Here is a 16,386-nt window from a genome sequence, read left to right on the forward strand (position 1 = left end):
TTAGATTTCCTCTGCAAATTCCCAGACAGTAACAAAGACCCATTTGCAACCTTAATTATTTTTATTGCTGCTACATTATGCTCATCTCTACTGCTTCTTTAAAAGTTAATGGCTTGATTAAGAAAGGAATCTAAATTCAATGAAAATTCCACAGCAACCACAATTGCAGTCCATCCTGACAAGTCTAATTAGATGTATTTCAGAGGGATAAGTACCTAAGTTACTGAGAAGGGGCAACTAGGTAGTTCTGAGATGAGCCATCGCATTTCTTTTAGAAACAGAAATTGCAGAAAATAGCAAGACTTTCACAAGTGCTCATCTGAATTTAGGTGTCCTGCTTGCTGCTGTTTTCAGAAATGCCCCAAGGAGCCCACCTGCATTCTGAGGTATGGAATGTTTTTCTAACTATAGCAGCCAAACACCATCTTCAAAAGGCACAGGCCACAAAGTCAGGTGCATAACTCAATGGGTGAGTTTAGAGAGTGCTGCCAAGACATGATACTAGAGGTACTGCTTCAAATGCAGGAAAATGCCATAATGGTCTTCTGCTGTCAGAAGAGGTCTCCATGCATCTTTCACAGCCTTGAGGACCCACACTCCCTTGAAATGACTTTGGCTGCTGCAGGACACTGTGCTGAACAAATCTGATTAATTAAAATAGCAGAAAACTATTCATTCTTCTCTCCCTCAAGATATTTTCTCCCAGTTTAGTGAGGTAGGTTAGCTCATGGAAAAGTCCTGCGAATGCGAAAGCCAACAATAGACATGTGGGAGGTGAAGACACCCAGAAGTAGAAGACAGCAAGAGATCCAACCCAATGTGACATGTAGATGCTGATGTTAGCAAACAAGTTTTCACGCCACCAGCAGGTTCAAGCACTCCACGGCCTGGGTAGCTTCTTTGAACTCCCTTTGCATTCAGTCCCTAAAGGACTGGGTCATCCTGAATTTACAAAGTTCTTACAGCACTTGGGGAGGGGCAAACCACATGGTTTCTTCCCTGGTGCTCATAAGCTCTCCAGGGGGATGTTGGCACTCCAGATCTTCTGTATCTTACCCACAGCACCATGGGTGTCTTAGATACCCTGCAGTAGCTAAAATGGCCCTGGACATCTATATTTAGGCATCTGAATCTCTCTATCGGTGACCCAAAGTCACTAACACTAAAAATTTAGTAATCTCAGTGACTTTAAAGATGTGTATTTAATCCAAGAAAAGTGGATGTATTAACTTATCATTTACACAGAAAGAATGAAAGAACATGAGAGTCTTTACAGGTAGTTTCAAGAAGGAGCATACTGAATGCTTTTGGATGTAAAATAAGCGGAAAGATTAAAGATTTTCTTCTTCACACACCTATGTGATCTGCACATCTGCATTTCAACTTTCTGAATTTCTATTTATGAATGTTAATAAGTTCACCAGGATCAATGTTACCAAATTCCTGACACTACTGGAAAAAATACAGGCACCTCTCCCTCTTCCATAGATGTAGATAATTGTACATTTGGGTGTTTATTTAACAGGGGACTTTTTTTTTTTTTCCTATTCTCTTATGGTTATTTTAACTGGAATTAAAAGGATAAAAAAAAATCTTATACTCCTACCTGAGAGAATCCTGAGAATGGGACTGAAATGAGTGCAATGTTACTAGCGCATAAAAGGGAGCTTGAGCATCTTACTTGATCACTGCAACATGAATAACATCATTAGAAAGAATTGTCCTTCTCATTCTTTTATTCTTGTATAAGATTTGCCCATCCGTTTGTGAAAGAAAGTCTTCAGCTAATAGTGCCACCAGATGGGCCCTTCATGGTACTGTATTCCCTGAGTGATAACCCAGCAGAAAGAAAGGAAAAAGAAAACCTCAAACTTCAGCATTTCTGTTCATTTTATCCTATCTTTTCATCTGTACTCTGGAATCCTCTCTCCACCAAGAAACTGAAGTCTTTATAGCATCTTTCATTAAAAGGTGAAAAGACCTCGGTTTTACTACCCAGTACAATAACGTAGTGGCTTGCAAATTTCTCACTTGAGGTTAATTGTATCTTCAAAGTGTGTGACCTACATTGGAAACAGACAGAATAAAACAGTTCTGTATATATTTAATGGATTTATTTAAAAGGATGAGCAAGCAAATGTTCACTTAAAAGCACCTATTAGTGAGCTAATATACTGCATTTTTACTAGGATAATTAAAGACTGAACAATGCAATGGTCAAGTTGAGATCACAATTAAAATTAAATCAGTAAATCAATAGTCTCAGAATGATCAAACCACGGCATTAATACAATACATAATGGAACTGTATTATGAGGTTGATAGCTGATGAAATTACTATATGATAGTCTTTGGCTTTGGCTGAATTTAACAAAGAGATGTTTTTCTTACAGTAAGACTCCGTCATGTACCAACATGGTGTTGATCTAGCAGGTAGAGGAACCACCTGTCTATGTAGGTGTGTCTCATAGTCTCTTGTCTGTTCTTACTAGGATAAATCTAGCAGACAATAAAGGAGCCTTGGCTTAGACTAAAAAAAAGTAGCTCTTGTCGTGTGATTTTATCAGTCCCTCCTCAGTTCTCACCACTATTAGCACATTGCTGTGGTTATTCTTAATTTCAACCATCTGTTTTTGCAGTATAACATAAAATTTTCCTAAGGATTGAAACAGGGCTGATGGCATTGGATAGGAACTTCATATTCCTCCAACGTGACATGCATTTATTGTATGTGAAGTTGGTTAGATCACAAATATTGCAACTCGCCTCATCAAGATTTGGTACCAGACAGTCAAATGAGCTCTGTGTGACAGCTTTCAAGAATAAATGGCTGCTTCTGCAGTGAGACTATCTCTGATGGAACCGATAGCATTTAAGGCTATTAAAATTCACATAGGTTCCTCACCGGTCTCCCTCCAACACATACCCATTTTTTGGGGCTTGTTTGGAGTTTGTGCTAGAGTTTGTCATTCACATCCCAGCCTAAACATGCAGATGAGAGAGCTATTCCCAGCCCAAAGCTGTGCTGTGTTACAGAACGGCTGTGCTCTTGGCGTGTCTCACAGGCCCTGTGCAAAACTGCAGAAGAGATTCTCCTTTAGCTACAGTGAGAGATAAGAAAGTGAGAACCTATGCATAAAGAGCAGGAGAAGCTTAATACCACAAGCACTTCAAATGGCCACAGTGGCTGTGGAGTGACAACCAGCAGTTCCTAAGCTCGGCTTGAATGGGTGGGGAAGGGAGATAATAACTCTTGAACTTCCTAAACAAACATCAAAACAGATTTGAATGCAAGAAGGCTTTGTACTATTATATTAAATAAAATCCATGATAGATAGCTAAGTCACAGGAGGCCAGTAGCAAGCCTTTGCTGCTGTCAAATGATTAATTTCACTAAGAACATCAAAGAGAGGAAACAATGAAAATGGATGAGATGTGTGCTTCTTAGGAAGAGACAGCAGCGGGGGATTTTGTCCACATTAGAACTACAGCCCTATGCCCAGAGCTGGCATTACACATTGTGTTTCATTGCCTTGGGTTCGCATCATCTTGACAAGCAGTAAAACTCACTTTTCTCCAGAGCAGCAATAAATAGGAGACATTGGAATCGGAGAAGGCAGGATAACAATACTAGTCTGACCTTCTCCACCCCAAAAATTGAGATGATGTTTAAGAATCATAATATTCAAGAAGAAAATAAACCCTTACAGTTTGATTTACAGCTTTCAAGCTTTCTCTCAAACAGAGATTGTAAACTCTCTGTAACCGGGAGAGAAAAAATTTTTTCTCTTAAAAAAAAATAATAATCAATAAATCTTACAAGAATAAGCTGAATTCAACTGTCACGGCTTTATCAACTGAGACCAAAGGGCATGGGAGTCCATACCACTTCTGTCACATTTCTGTGGAAAACACATTGTTGAAAAGACTCTCCAATTTACTCATATTTGTAGGAAGCTGTAAGGATGATCTAGAAAGACTGGAAGAGGAATGCATTATTTAAGCTGCAGCATATCACTGCGTTAGTTTTTCTTTCCTTGGGCCAGTGAAGCCTGGGGACTGATGCAGCAGAATGGCCTGCCAGATAGAAGAAGTTTTGAACTCCAATTCTAGTTTTTCAGTTGAACTTCTGAAGAGGCTTCAGGAACAGTATAGACTTCAGTGAAGAGGGAAGATGGTGGAAAGGCTAATTTCATAATGATTTAGATGTTAATCAGGAGGGACAGCTGTTATCTGATGTTTTTATCAGCCTCCAGAAGAGCTTGGTGCTAGGGTGAAACTCCACCAACCTAGCTGGGTAGAACGTGAATTTGCATTCCTGACCAAGTGCTGTAATACAGAATATCAGCAAAAAAAAGATGGAAAATGCAGCACTGAGAGGTGAAAAAAATTGGTGCCTGTTCTCTATTATAGAGGACCCCAGAATAAGACTTCCCAAGGATACATTTCCTCACTTTGTTCAGACTCATCTCAACTGAGTGCTTGAAAGTGCCTAATGTGGAATCCTCTCTGGTGTCTCTACAGGAGTTTGACCCATTGTTTCCCTCACTGGACTCTGTCATGGGAATCCAGGCTCCCTAATACCTAGGTGTTAGGGTCCATTCTAGTGACAGAGGCCAAAGGCTTAAATTTGAAAGAGTGTTGCTCCAGTTTCCACTGCCTGCTTGGAGACAGGATTTAACCCACAGAAATGATAACTAATCTTAGGAACCTAATAGTGCATGGATGACACTGAAGTTTCTGGCTATATGCACTGACGGGTGTGTATTCAAAGGATAGATACTTTCTGAGAGTTTAATATGTCTGCAATCAATTTCATGTATGGGAAGTCTGAGAGTTCCCTTCACTTATTCAGAAAACACATAGCAAATGGCAATTTTAAAACATTTACTAACAGAGATTCATAGATTTTGAAAAGAATTGATCACAGCCCTCTGCAGGCATGACCTTCTGTTTAACACGGGCCATGGAATTTCACCCACTGCGGTAGAGGAAATTTTTCTTTCTTTCTTCCTAACTGAACACTATTAAGCCCAATAACTTGCTGGTGGCTGAACTATAGCTTATTGTTAAGTAAGACATCCAGTCTTGGCATAAATGCTCCACTGTAAATTTATCACCTTCTTTGGTATGCTTACAATGTGCTTATACACCTTGACAGAATTCATTCTTTTCCATTTGAATTTATTTGACCTAAACTTCCTGCTATCCAGTTCTATTACGCTTTAGCACACTGGATTGAATAACCCTTAATATCATTTCCCTGGTTAAGATTGTTACACCGCCCGCCATTCATGCGGCACCAGGAACTGAAACAAATATTTCAGTGCTAAAATCTTCCGTGTCAATAGTTTGAGATAGTTCAAGGGTGTTGCTCCATGGCTGGATATGCTATAATGAGAATGTCGTAACCTGATGTCCTGCCCCATCTGCACCAGCACTTGTGTTCCTGAGCCTGTTGAGTAAATCAGTTTAGGGAGTTCAACTATAAGAAACCAATACCACAGAAGACATGGATCATTTTTTTTCTGGCTTGTTCCCTGAAATGGGTCATCACACGGCTACCTGGCTCTGGGACAGGGGAAGCAGCTCTGACGGGCTGAGTTGGGCTGGGATGGACTCACACTCTGAGAGAAGTGCGGTCAGTTTGTGCTCCGTGGTGACACAACGCAGTGACTGGTAGGTTACAGGAAACCTGAAATCAATGCAACCCTGAACTCCATGCAGGGCTTCAAAACAAAGCTAATAACATGAGAGAAACAAACTAATAACAGCAAGAAAATACCTAGCTGCTCCAACCAGATATTCCTGAATTAATCTTCAGTACTGGCCAGAGTGTTCATCATCACATCCAGGACTTCTGGAACAAAGAGAGGATGGAAGCAGTGACACTTTATAGATACAGTATGAAAACCAAGATGGGAGGCCAGACCCAGAATCCTTCTCACAGACAGCATGTCCTGAACAACCAACAAGAAAGGCTGCTGTGTTCAAAGGGAACCAGTGCGAGACAGACTGATGGACTGGCCTGAATAAACGTGATGCATTTTTCATATTCCTTTGAAATATTATCTTTTCCTCCTTCCTAAATAAAAAGCTAGAATGTTAAATCAGCTAAGTGCTGATAAAAGCTATGCAAATGTTTATATATATATAAAGGCACCATCTATAACACTGACAGTTCAGATAAAGGCTTTAGTTTCAGTTTAAAATACTAGTTCCCAGTATGGAATGTAAATTCAAACATTTGCTTTATTTTCTTATTTTTAAAGTACTTTGTATTTTGCTCTCTGACAGTTACAAATTGTATACATAATTTACTGAGCTTTTCCCTCCCCACAAGCCCAGCCCCCCCATTCTAAGACTTCCTAATATTATAGAAATCTGCTAGAAATTCAAAACTTGAGGGGCACTGGGCAGAAAGATAAAAAAAAAAAAAAAACAACACAGAGAAATGACACAGATTAAAGTACAATAAATAGCAGGCAGCAGATTAAATTACAAAGTGCTGGAGGTATTAAAATGAATCCATCATCACCGCCAAAAAAAAATACATGCAGTATAAAACATTCCTGCGTTGGCCCTTCCCCTCTAACTTGAGGTCAATATCTTTTTTCCCTTTGGAAGAGAACTGCTACTGATGTACCGCCTCAAACATTTGCCTATAACGAAAGCAAACCTCACAACAAGCAAAAAATGGAATCACACACATTTCTTTTGTTTCCTTCTCTAACGACTTTCCCACTGCCCTCATCCTTTTCCTTTCTCTCTCAGCCTCTCATTCCCTGCCCTGGTGCTTCCCTGTCCTGTTGTATCAGCACAGAGTTTGCGGTGCTGCTCTGCAAAGAAAAATGTAGAAACAATGATAAAAGAAATCAGCAGAACACGGTTGCATTTCCTGTTTTGACCCTGATAATTCCGTAGACCTGCTTTACACTAGAACCTCCTACATAGTAGCAACAACACAGCCGAAGGGACAGCAGGGAACTTTGCTAGTTGGCTTCACTGCCAAAGAAAATGTAGCATATAACTACTCCCGCAGGAGACATTCAGTCAAATGGTTGACCATGCTCATTCTGCCTGGGGAGAACAAACTTTAGGATGGATTCAGTTCAATGTGATTGCACTGCCGCTGGGACCTTGCTCAATGCCAAACTGTTGTGTAATGGTTTTTTGCCCTGACTTAATGTACATAAATGATCTTTTTAAACTAAGTCGCTAACCTAATTTTGACTTTACAGACTCTAAATGAGACTGAGAGGAAATTATACAAGAAAAATGGAAATACAAGGAGTTATCTAAAGAGCCAAGACACTGTGTCATTAAAATTTCAGTGAATTAGATAAACTTTCAATTTTTTACACACTAAAAACAGGAAAAAAAAAATGTATCTCCCTGAGCAACAAAGTAGAAAGCAGGTTGGAAATCCTTACTTTAAATGCCAATTACAGATAAAACACCTCCAAACTCACCTTCACCAGGATCTTTTATGAAACTAAAAAAAAAAGAGTCCAGAACACTTTGTGGGACTGCAGTCATTCTCCATCCTCGTATATCTGAATGAGAAGCTGAATGCATTTCCTGGCATTTAGGTGTCAGGACTTATTTAAAAGTCCAATTCAAAAACTGCGTCCCATCATACTGTCTACAGGCCTATTTTTTTCCAGAACAAATAATTGTTTAAAGAAATAAAACACTCATCCCCATCCATTTTGGGGATTTTTTTTTTTCTTTTACTATTATTTTTTTTAACTTCTCTGAAGAACGTTAAGAGCTACACAAGTGCAGACACGCAGAGGTCTAAAGCGCTTCATTAGCTTTCAGTAGGGCATTACAGAATAGCTGTTGCTCGACTGTTTTAGAACTTACTCTCTTCCTCTGAGAAATGAGGTTCAACAAGGCCGAGTGCAAGGTGTTGCATTTGGGTCGAGGCAATCCCAGACACAAGCACAGACTGGGAGAAGATCTCATTGAGATCTGCCCTGTTGAGAAGGACTTTGGGATCCTGATGGATGAAAATGTGGACATGAGCTAGCCAATGTGCACTTGCAGCCCAGAAGACCAGCAGTATCCTGGGCTGCATCAACAGAGGGGTGGCCAGCAGGGTGAGGGAGGTGAATGTCCCCCTCTACACTGACCTTGTGAGGCTCCATCTGGAGTGCTGTGCCCAGGTGTGGGGCTCCCAGCAGCAGGAGCTGCTGAAGTGGGTCCAGAGGAGGGCCACAAAGATGATCAAAGGCTGGAGCACCTCTACTATGAAGGCAGGCTGGTACAATTGGGTTTGTTCTGTTTGGAGAGAAGAAAGCTCCAGGGAAATCTCATTGTGGCCTTGAAGTCAGCTTAAAAGCAAGACAGGGATCAACATTTTACATGGTCTGATAGTGACAGGACAAGGGAGAATGGCTTTAAACTAAAAGAGGGAAGATCTAGGCTAGATGTTAGGAAGAAATTCTTTACTCAGAAGATGGTGAGGCATTGGCACAGGCTGCCCAGAGAAGCTGTGGATGCCCCTTCCCTGGAGGTATTCAAGTCCAGACTGGATGGGATCCTGGGCATCTTGATACAGTGTTTGGCAACCCTGCCCATGGCAGGGAGTTGGAACTAGATGGTCCTTAAGGTCCCTTCCAACCGAAGCCATTAGATGATTCTGTAATTAATAGAATTCAACATATGTTTTACTGGAAATGCTGAACACCAGAGAGATGGCTGGACTGAGAGTTGAGAGTGATTGATACAGTCTATCCCCACGCCTACAGTTTTGATGGACAGTAATGCAGAGCAGACCAAATTCCAAGGGAATTCATAAATTAAATAATTTTTGCATCACTGTTATATAATGTCAGTAAGAACAAGCAGTAAAGCATCTTAATATGCACAAAGTGAACTCTCAGCCTGCAAACAGATGAAAATAATAGCAAGTAACTGCATGGACTGCAAACAAACACTCCAGGCAAATGCTGCATATTCCTACAGCAAGAGTACCTTGATGCAGCAAAGCCTTCAGGTCACTGCTGGAGTACGGTTAGAAACAGAACCCATTCCTGAAGCTGGAAATTTTAAAATTGAGGCATCTTATATAAGTAAGGGTTTGGTTGTGTCATTTTGTCCTCCAGGGAGAAAGAGAGCTGCGTGTTGAACATGTCCTTAAGTCAGCACTGGAGGTGGGAAAAGCCCAGCTCCCAATGGGCCCATGTCTCCACATCTACCACTGACCAGTGCCTGTGCTCCAGCAGAAGCTCAGAGCATCCTTCAGACAAGTTTACACGTATGAAGTCACTTGCAAATGCTGACAGTTTGCATTGCCACCGGGTGCCCGTAGAGAAGCACCAACAGCACGGAAGAGCCCTCCCCACACATCACCGTGGGATTTTCACCACACCCTAGTGATGGCCCCACAGCTCTGCCACATTCTGTGCAGTTTTTTTTTTTCAGGACTATTCCCCCTCCTTGCTGTACAGAACGCTTTAATTTAATTATTCCTTCATTTTGCTTTTTCTCCCTCTCAAGCCTCCTGCCTCCCCCGTCAAAGCCTCATCTTGCTGTCACTCCTGATCTAATTAGTTCTCACAGAACACCTGGGCTCTCCATGCAGGGCTGACACTCTTTGTGATGTACCAGCCTTTTGCTCAATTGCGTCAATTAGCTTCCACTGGGCAGCGGGGTAACGGCATTAATATGACATCTGTACAGCACAGGGAACGTCTGCTCCATTATGGAGCTTTTCCATCACTTTTCAGAGAGAAAGAGATTATTGTGCCCTTAACTGCATCCCTGCCTTAGCCAGGGGGATCATTCTCTGTCTCCTTGTTTCGCATGCAGCCACTCAGTCTCACTGCAGATGTTGAATCTTGGAAAAAATGAGTCCGCTGTGAGAGAGGTGAAATCACAAACCATCAAGGCTTTGGAAACAGTAATTTACTGGAATGCTTGGAGCCAGAATTGCAAAACTGGGTAGAGCTGTTATAACAGTTGCACCTTGATTGAACGCTGCTCTAATCCCAGCAAAGTGCAGCTCTTTGCCTTGTTTGGGCTGGCTATAAGCTTGAGGGTCTCCCAAAGCTGCATAGTGGGACTTTAAAACCTTCATTAGGCTTAGATTGCTCAAGTTGTTTGCAATAAATTGCAGGCTAGGATATTCGGGGTATGTCCAAGCTATCACAGAAACTTTACATCTATTAGCTGCTGGGGGAATTTGCCCCCTGCTCTTCAGAAGGTCCTTGAAGGACAGTCAAAAGGGCATCCTCGGAAGCTGGAAGTGCATTGACAACATTGAATGATTTAAAATGCAACACTAGTACTACTAAAAGGTGTAACAAATTAGTTTGTTCAGAGCAGCTGAGGAGAAGGGAGGGCTAAGGCTTCCTAGCAAAGATGAAGGCTTGCTTCCTAGGTCTGAAAAGATTAGATAGTATGTTTCAACAAGTCACTGAGTTGGGTTCATAAATTAGACTTACATAAAATTCAAGCTCCTATTCAACATCGTTTTGGAGATTACTAGGAAAGAAATAAGCTAATGTAACTCTATTTGACAGATATAAAATCTATGGATGGCATTTCTAATGATAATATGCTGAAGCCTGGAGACTTATCCTAATGCTAGGAGCTTTTCATCTGCCTGTCCATTCTTCCTAGTACAACTGTTGAAGTTGTTAGCCCATTTCAACTGTGTGTGGAAGATCAGGGAGGTCTCAAAGACATTATATGTTCAATGGAAATTAATCTTAAAGCAAGAAGTGAGAGATTATTATTTTTTCTGCTGATTAAAACAGCGAAAATTCTCAATCAGAGAAGCTGCGCCAGAAATTTCTACCAAATGCCTAGTTTTAGGAAAAACAAAACCAAAACAATCCCAGTCATTCCTTAGTGGTACAGTGAGCACAATGAAATTCAGCTAAGAGATCACTCCGTAACAGACTCCTATCCAGTTCAATACTTCCAAATGTCAAAGAACAAATGGTTACAGAGCATTATTTTGGGTGCCCAACAAAGGACTCCTTGGATTCAGTTTGTATTTAGAAGAAAGCAGTGTAAGAAAACAATCAATGTTCTGCATGAAACGTGATAGTTTCAGCCTATCCATCCACTCAGTTCACGAGTCTTTAAATGGTGCTCCTTTTTTGACCTAGCCAAATTCTGGGGTTCATAAGAAGTGTCATATGTGTAATTTTTTCCTACTCTCAGCATAAGAAGATGATGCTAGAATAAGAAATCGCATTTACTGTTGATTCATTTTTCGCTGTTACTGCTATTTTCTTCTATTCTAGCTCTTCTATTGCCTCCAACAGAAAAAAAAAAACAAAAAACTATAATCTCTTCTTCCACAAAACAGAAACTGAACAGCAGCATGGTTCCTTATTCAAAACAGGCCTCTTTGAGACAGAATTTAATCTGAGCTCTCTTTGAATTCTTTGGGTTGCTCTTTTTTATGCTTTTTTTCTTCATTTATCACAATTCTGAGGCTTTGTTTTTTTTTTTTTTTTTTTTTTTTTTTTTTACCTTTCTTCACACATACAGGTCTCCAAGAAAACAGCTTTAGCTCTCTCAGGTCAAAACCCAGAGCAGTCTCATAACTTTGCTGGCATGTCTGAGGAAAGTTAAGGAGCCGCTGGTACTGCTCAGTAGATGCATGCACTCCCTGTCAGGCATGGAGATTTCTCTGCTCATTTCACAGCGTTCTGTGGCTTTAAGGAATGCACAGGGATTAATTCAGTTGTATTTAAATGCTAGCAAGGTGCATCTTCCACAGGTATTATATTATATATAGAGGTGTATGAAACACTAGCCATGGTTGTGTGCACCTGCAGCCCAGAAGGACAGCTGCATCCTGGGCAGCATCAAAAGAGGAGAGTAGGGGAGCAGTAGGGCAAGGGAGGTGGTTGTCCTCCTCTACCTTGCCCTTGTGAGGCCCCATCTGGAGCACTGCATCAAGGCCTGGGACACCCAGCACAAGAAGGATGTGGAGCAGTTGGAGAGGGTCCAGAGGAAGGCCACAAAGATAATCAGACAGCTGCAGCACCTCTCCTATGGAGACAGGCTGAGGGAGATGGGCTTGTTGAGAAGGCTGTGGGGAGACTTCATCGTAGCCTTCCAATACTTGAAGGGAGCTTAACAAGGAAGAGGCAGACCGAGTTTTTACATGGTTTAATACTGATAGGAGATGGAAGACTGTGCAGATGCCCCATCCCTGGGGAGCCTTCAAGGCCAGGCTGGATTGGTTCCTGGGCAGCCTGACCTAGTGCTTGGCAACCCTGCCCACAGCAAGGGATTTGGAGCTGGATGGACTTTAAGGTCCTTCCTCCCCAAATCCACTTTATGATTCTATGATTCCATGAGTCTATGATTCCTCATTTCTGGGTTAAATTCTCCTCTAATTCTCTTTTTTTATCCTTTGTGCTATCAATGTCTCTTTATTTGAAAGAGACTTGTGGATTGTTTATTTACTTTTATGGTTCATTGTGTTAATTTGGACAATGTCATCGCACAAAATCTACAGCGGCCCAGCTGAAGAGGCACTCTTATCACACACAGACAAGAGTGATTCTCTGGGACAGGGAAAGTAAAGGCTTTCCTAGACTGGATTTCTGCAAGAGAAAATGTGCAGACCACGAAGATGATCAGAGGGCTGGAGCACCTCCCCTAGGAGGGCAGACTGTGAGAGCTGGGGCTCTTCAGCCTGGAGAAGAGAGGGCTCTGGGGAGACCTTATAGAGGCCTTCCACTACCAGAAAGGGCCTACAGGAAAGCTAGGTAGGGACTTTTTATAAGGGCATGTAGCACCAGGATGAGGGAAAATGGTTTTAAACTGGAAGAGGATAGACTTAGACTAGATACTAGGAAGAAATTCTTTACTTACAGAGGAATCCCAGACCTTCAGAGAGAAACAAGAGTAGACTAGAAATAGACTAGTAGACTAGAGAGAACCTAGAGTAGAGTAACGCATAACTTTTTTACTCTGTATTGTTCTTTCTGCAGCATGTACTATTTCTACTTTCTAATACTAATTTGCTGAACGAGATAGCTCCACTAGTTGAAAATGCTGCTCTGAAAAGAAGATTGAACCAAGTATATATGTGAAAATGTAGCTATACATCTTACTACTGTGAGGAAGGGGAGAAAATTCTAACACACACAATCTCATTTGTCAGTGTGGCAGGATTTGCTTTCATGGCAAGTCACTATGTGATTAAAGAATCACTACGTGATTAAAGGGAACAAAATCAGTGTATGCTTAGTTTTAGAAAAGTCTGCAATCTGTATGAGAGGCATTGACTCACTGGAGTACAGGCTAGACTGTCTTATGGACTAAAAGTAGTTTTTCAAAGCTCGTTGTCTCCCTGAATGCTATCTATAGCATCTTCCACTAGTCAGTGTTCACACTGCCTGTTCTGCAATGTACAGTTACGTAAAGCTCACTGACGTTTGATAAGCAGGAGCCAATGGGTTAAGAAAAATGAATATGGAAATAGTTTCCAAGAGAGGATTTTTCTTTTCTCTTTTCACTTTTCAGGAGAGTATTTGATTAGCCCGAGACAGGTGGGCTTATAATGAAAAGCCAATTAATATCAGTCAGTCATCAAAACTAGCTGCTCTGGGGAGCTCTAATATCCAAGGAGGGCAACAGCTTCATGGTTCGTGTTCCATGGGGTTACTGGTCATTCCCTTCCTCTATGTCCTGGACTAACACTGGACTTTCACTTTGTCATCTTGTGCAATAAACAGAGGGAAATCACAGAACAGTCAATGAAAATGAACAGTGCTCAGGGAAAAGGGCTTCTGATTTGCAGCCTGGCACTCAGAAAAATGCATTGATTTCGGCACTCCTTGTTCTGAAAAAGCTTTATAAGCAGCAGACAGCCAGAGTGAAATGGCTGATGTGACCATGTGCGATGTTTGAGTTTTCTGAAGGACATTACAATTCCTCAGAGCAAAGCCATCTGACAGCATGCCATAAACTGAGAGGATCGCCCACTGTCTGATTCCTGATTTAAGTTTTGGTCTTGTTTAAACCTAGAAAAAGACGCATAATATTGTGCTCACCCTGAGGCACAAACTTTAAGGTCAAAGAAAGCCATCAAGAAATCTGTCAGAGTTGTCAAAAAGCAATCAAGTTCATCTTTTACTTTTTTTTTCTTTTTTTCTTTCTCTTCCTTTTTTCTTTCTTTACCTTTTTCTTTTTTTTCTTTTTCATTCTCCTTTTCTCTTTCTTTTTGTCTCTTTCTTTCTTTTTTCATTTTTTCTTTTTCCCTCTTTTTTCTTTTTTTCTTTTTCTGTTTCTTTTTCTTTTTCTTTTTCTTTTTCTTTTTCTTTTTCTTTTTCTTTTTCTTTTTCTTTTTCCTTTTTCTCGTTTTCTTTTTCTTTTTCTTTTTCTTTTTCNTTTTCCTTTTTCTCGTTTTCTTTTTCTTTTTCTTTTTCTTTTTCTTTTTCTTTTTCTTTTTCTTTTTCCTTTTTCTCGTTTTCTTTTTCTTTTTCCTTTTTTTTTCTTTTTTTTCTTTCTTTTCTTCTTTTCCTCTTCCTTTCAGCTTCTCTTTTTATCTGTTTCTTCTTCTCGTTTCCCTCTTTTAAAATATCACTATATAAATGAAAGCTTTTTTTTTTTTTCTGCATCCAGCATTGTTCTCTCATGTTTATTTTGTGTCTGATGCTTTAAGTGTTCTGTCATCACATGCGATGGAAGAATATTATCAAAGTAATCAAGCTGTAGACAAAGGGATATGGAACACTTAAAGCTGCATTTGGCTCTCTAGATGAAGCTCATGACAGCTCGAAGGCACAAAAAGCAGCAGGCTCAGCTGCCAGCATAGCAGGTCAGTACTCACCCAGGGCAGATATGCAAGCTAAAAATTAAAAAAAATACGCTGAGCAACCCCAAATGAACCTGGAGGAAGTAACAGATGGTGATATCCCATGGGGCTCTTCCTATTCAAACATAATTCTGCTTTTCCAGGTAAGTAAACCAGAGTTCCTCCTTTTCACTATCTCATTCCAACAGCTTGCAATGAAGGCAACAACAGGAAAAAGTGGTCTTAAAACAATATAGACATATAATTGATCTTAGTTCCTAATCACTGCTCCACAGGGACTGGCAGCTTTTTATAAACAAGATGTATTTAATCACAGTGTCCCACTGACATTAGTTCAAAGGCAGTTACAGCTGCTCTCATCTTCAAGAGAGAAGTTCCTTGCCCAGACCTCAATTAATTCCTGTGTTGTCTGATTTTACAACATTTTCAGCCTTGTGCAGATTCTTTGCACAAAATCCTGCCATTTCCACTTATGCTTTCTCCTCAGTTTGAATACACAGGTCTTCAGCAAAAAAAGGAAATAAGAAAACTCTCTTGTCCAGACTTCTCCTTCCCTGAACTATGGTAAGACCATAGCTGCTTTTATTTCCTTTATCTATCATAAGCAAAACCAAAAATACCTACCAGGGTTCAGTCTCCTTTATTTTAGTCCATTACAGAGTGTTAGCATTCTGTCTTATGCAAATTAAGTTCTTTACTCTTTTGGCTAAGAATCATGATGAGCCATTTCTTCATCAGATATTTCATATACAAATATATCATAAATTTATAAAATGGTAAGTTTTTATTTTTTGTTTAAATGGGAAAGTCTTCAGTCTCCTAATAAATACATACACTTCTGTGTTTTGGAAAAGGAACAGATACCTTATGACCGACTATTTAAGCCATTCTATTAAGCCATTTTATTATATAACTCAGAATTATTTCAAGCCTCTGAAAAGCATGTTACATTTGCACTTATACTACAACAGATGTGTGTAAGGAATTCTCTGTATTTATCTTTAATTTCAATTTTTAAAAGTCTCCAAATACAATATTCATCAAAATCAGACACAAGAAATGGAACCTGCTTGTTCAAATCAGCCCTCTGCAAATAATTTCTTTCTCTGTTCAAGGTGTATTTTCTCTTTGTGATAGACGACGCTTTCTCTCTCATGCTAAGTACTTTTAACAGAGTATTTGTAATGAAAAAGGATCAGAAAATGGATTTGTATTATACCTCTAAACACATGACCATCAGCGCAATGTCAGCTACATTGTGCCACATCTTCATCACCAGCCAGTGACAAAAGCCAAGAGAAGAGAGAGGGGATGAACAGCAATACATGAATATCCCTCTGTTGTAGTCTTTCAGTTTCCAACGGCTTGCAGGTTCAGGAAATTCAAGAAGTGTATGTAATATTATGTTTAACTGACCTTGATGAATGTTTCTTCCACACATTTCTCTATTTGCCATTTAGCATTCACAAAACACTATGATAAAGAGTTACACAGTTCCATTATGTAGTGTGTGAAACACACATTCTTTTATTTGTTTCAAACCTTTCTCTCGCTAATTTCTTTTTGATAGCATCTGTTCATTAAGT

The sequence above is a fragment of the Numida meleagris genome, chromosome Z (genome assembly GCF_002078875.1).
Source record: "Numida meleagris isolate 19003 breed g44 Domestic line chromosome Z, NumMel1.0, whole genome shotgun sequence".
Taxonomy (NCBI): domain Eukaryota; kingdom Metazoa; phylum Chordata; class Aves; order Galliformes; family Numididae; genus Numida; species Numida meleagris.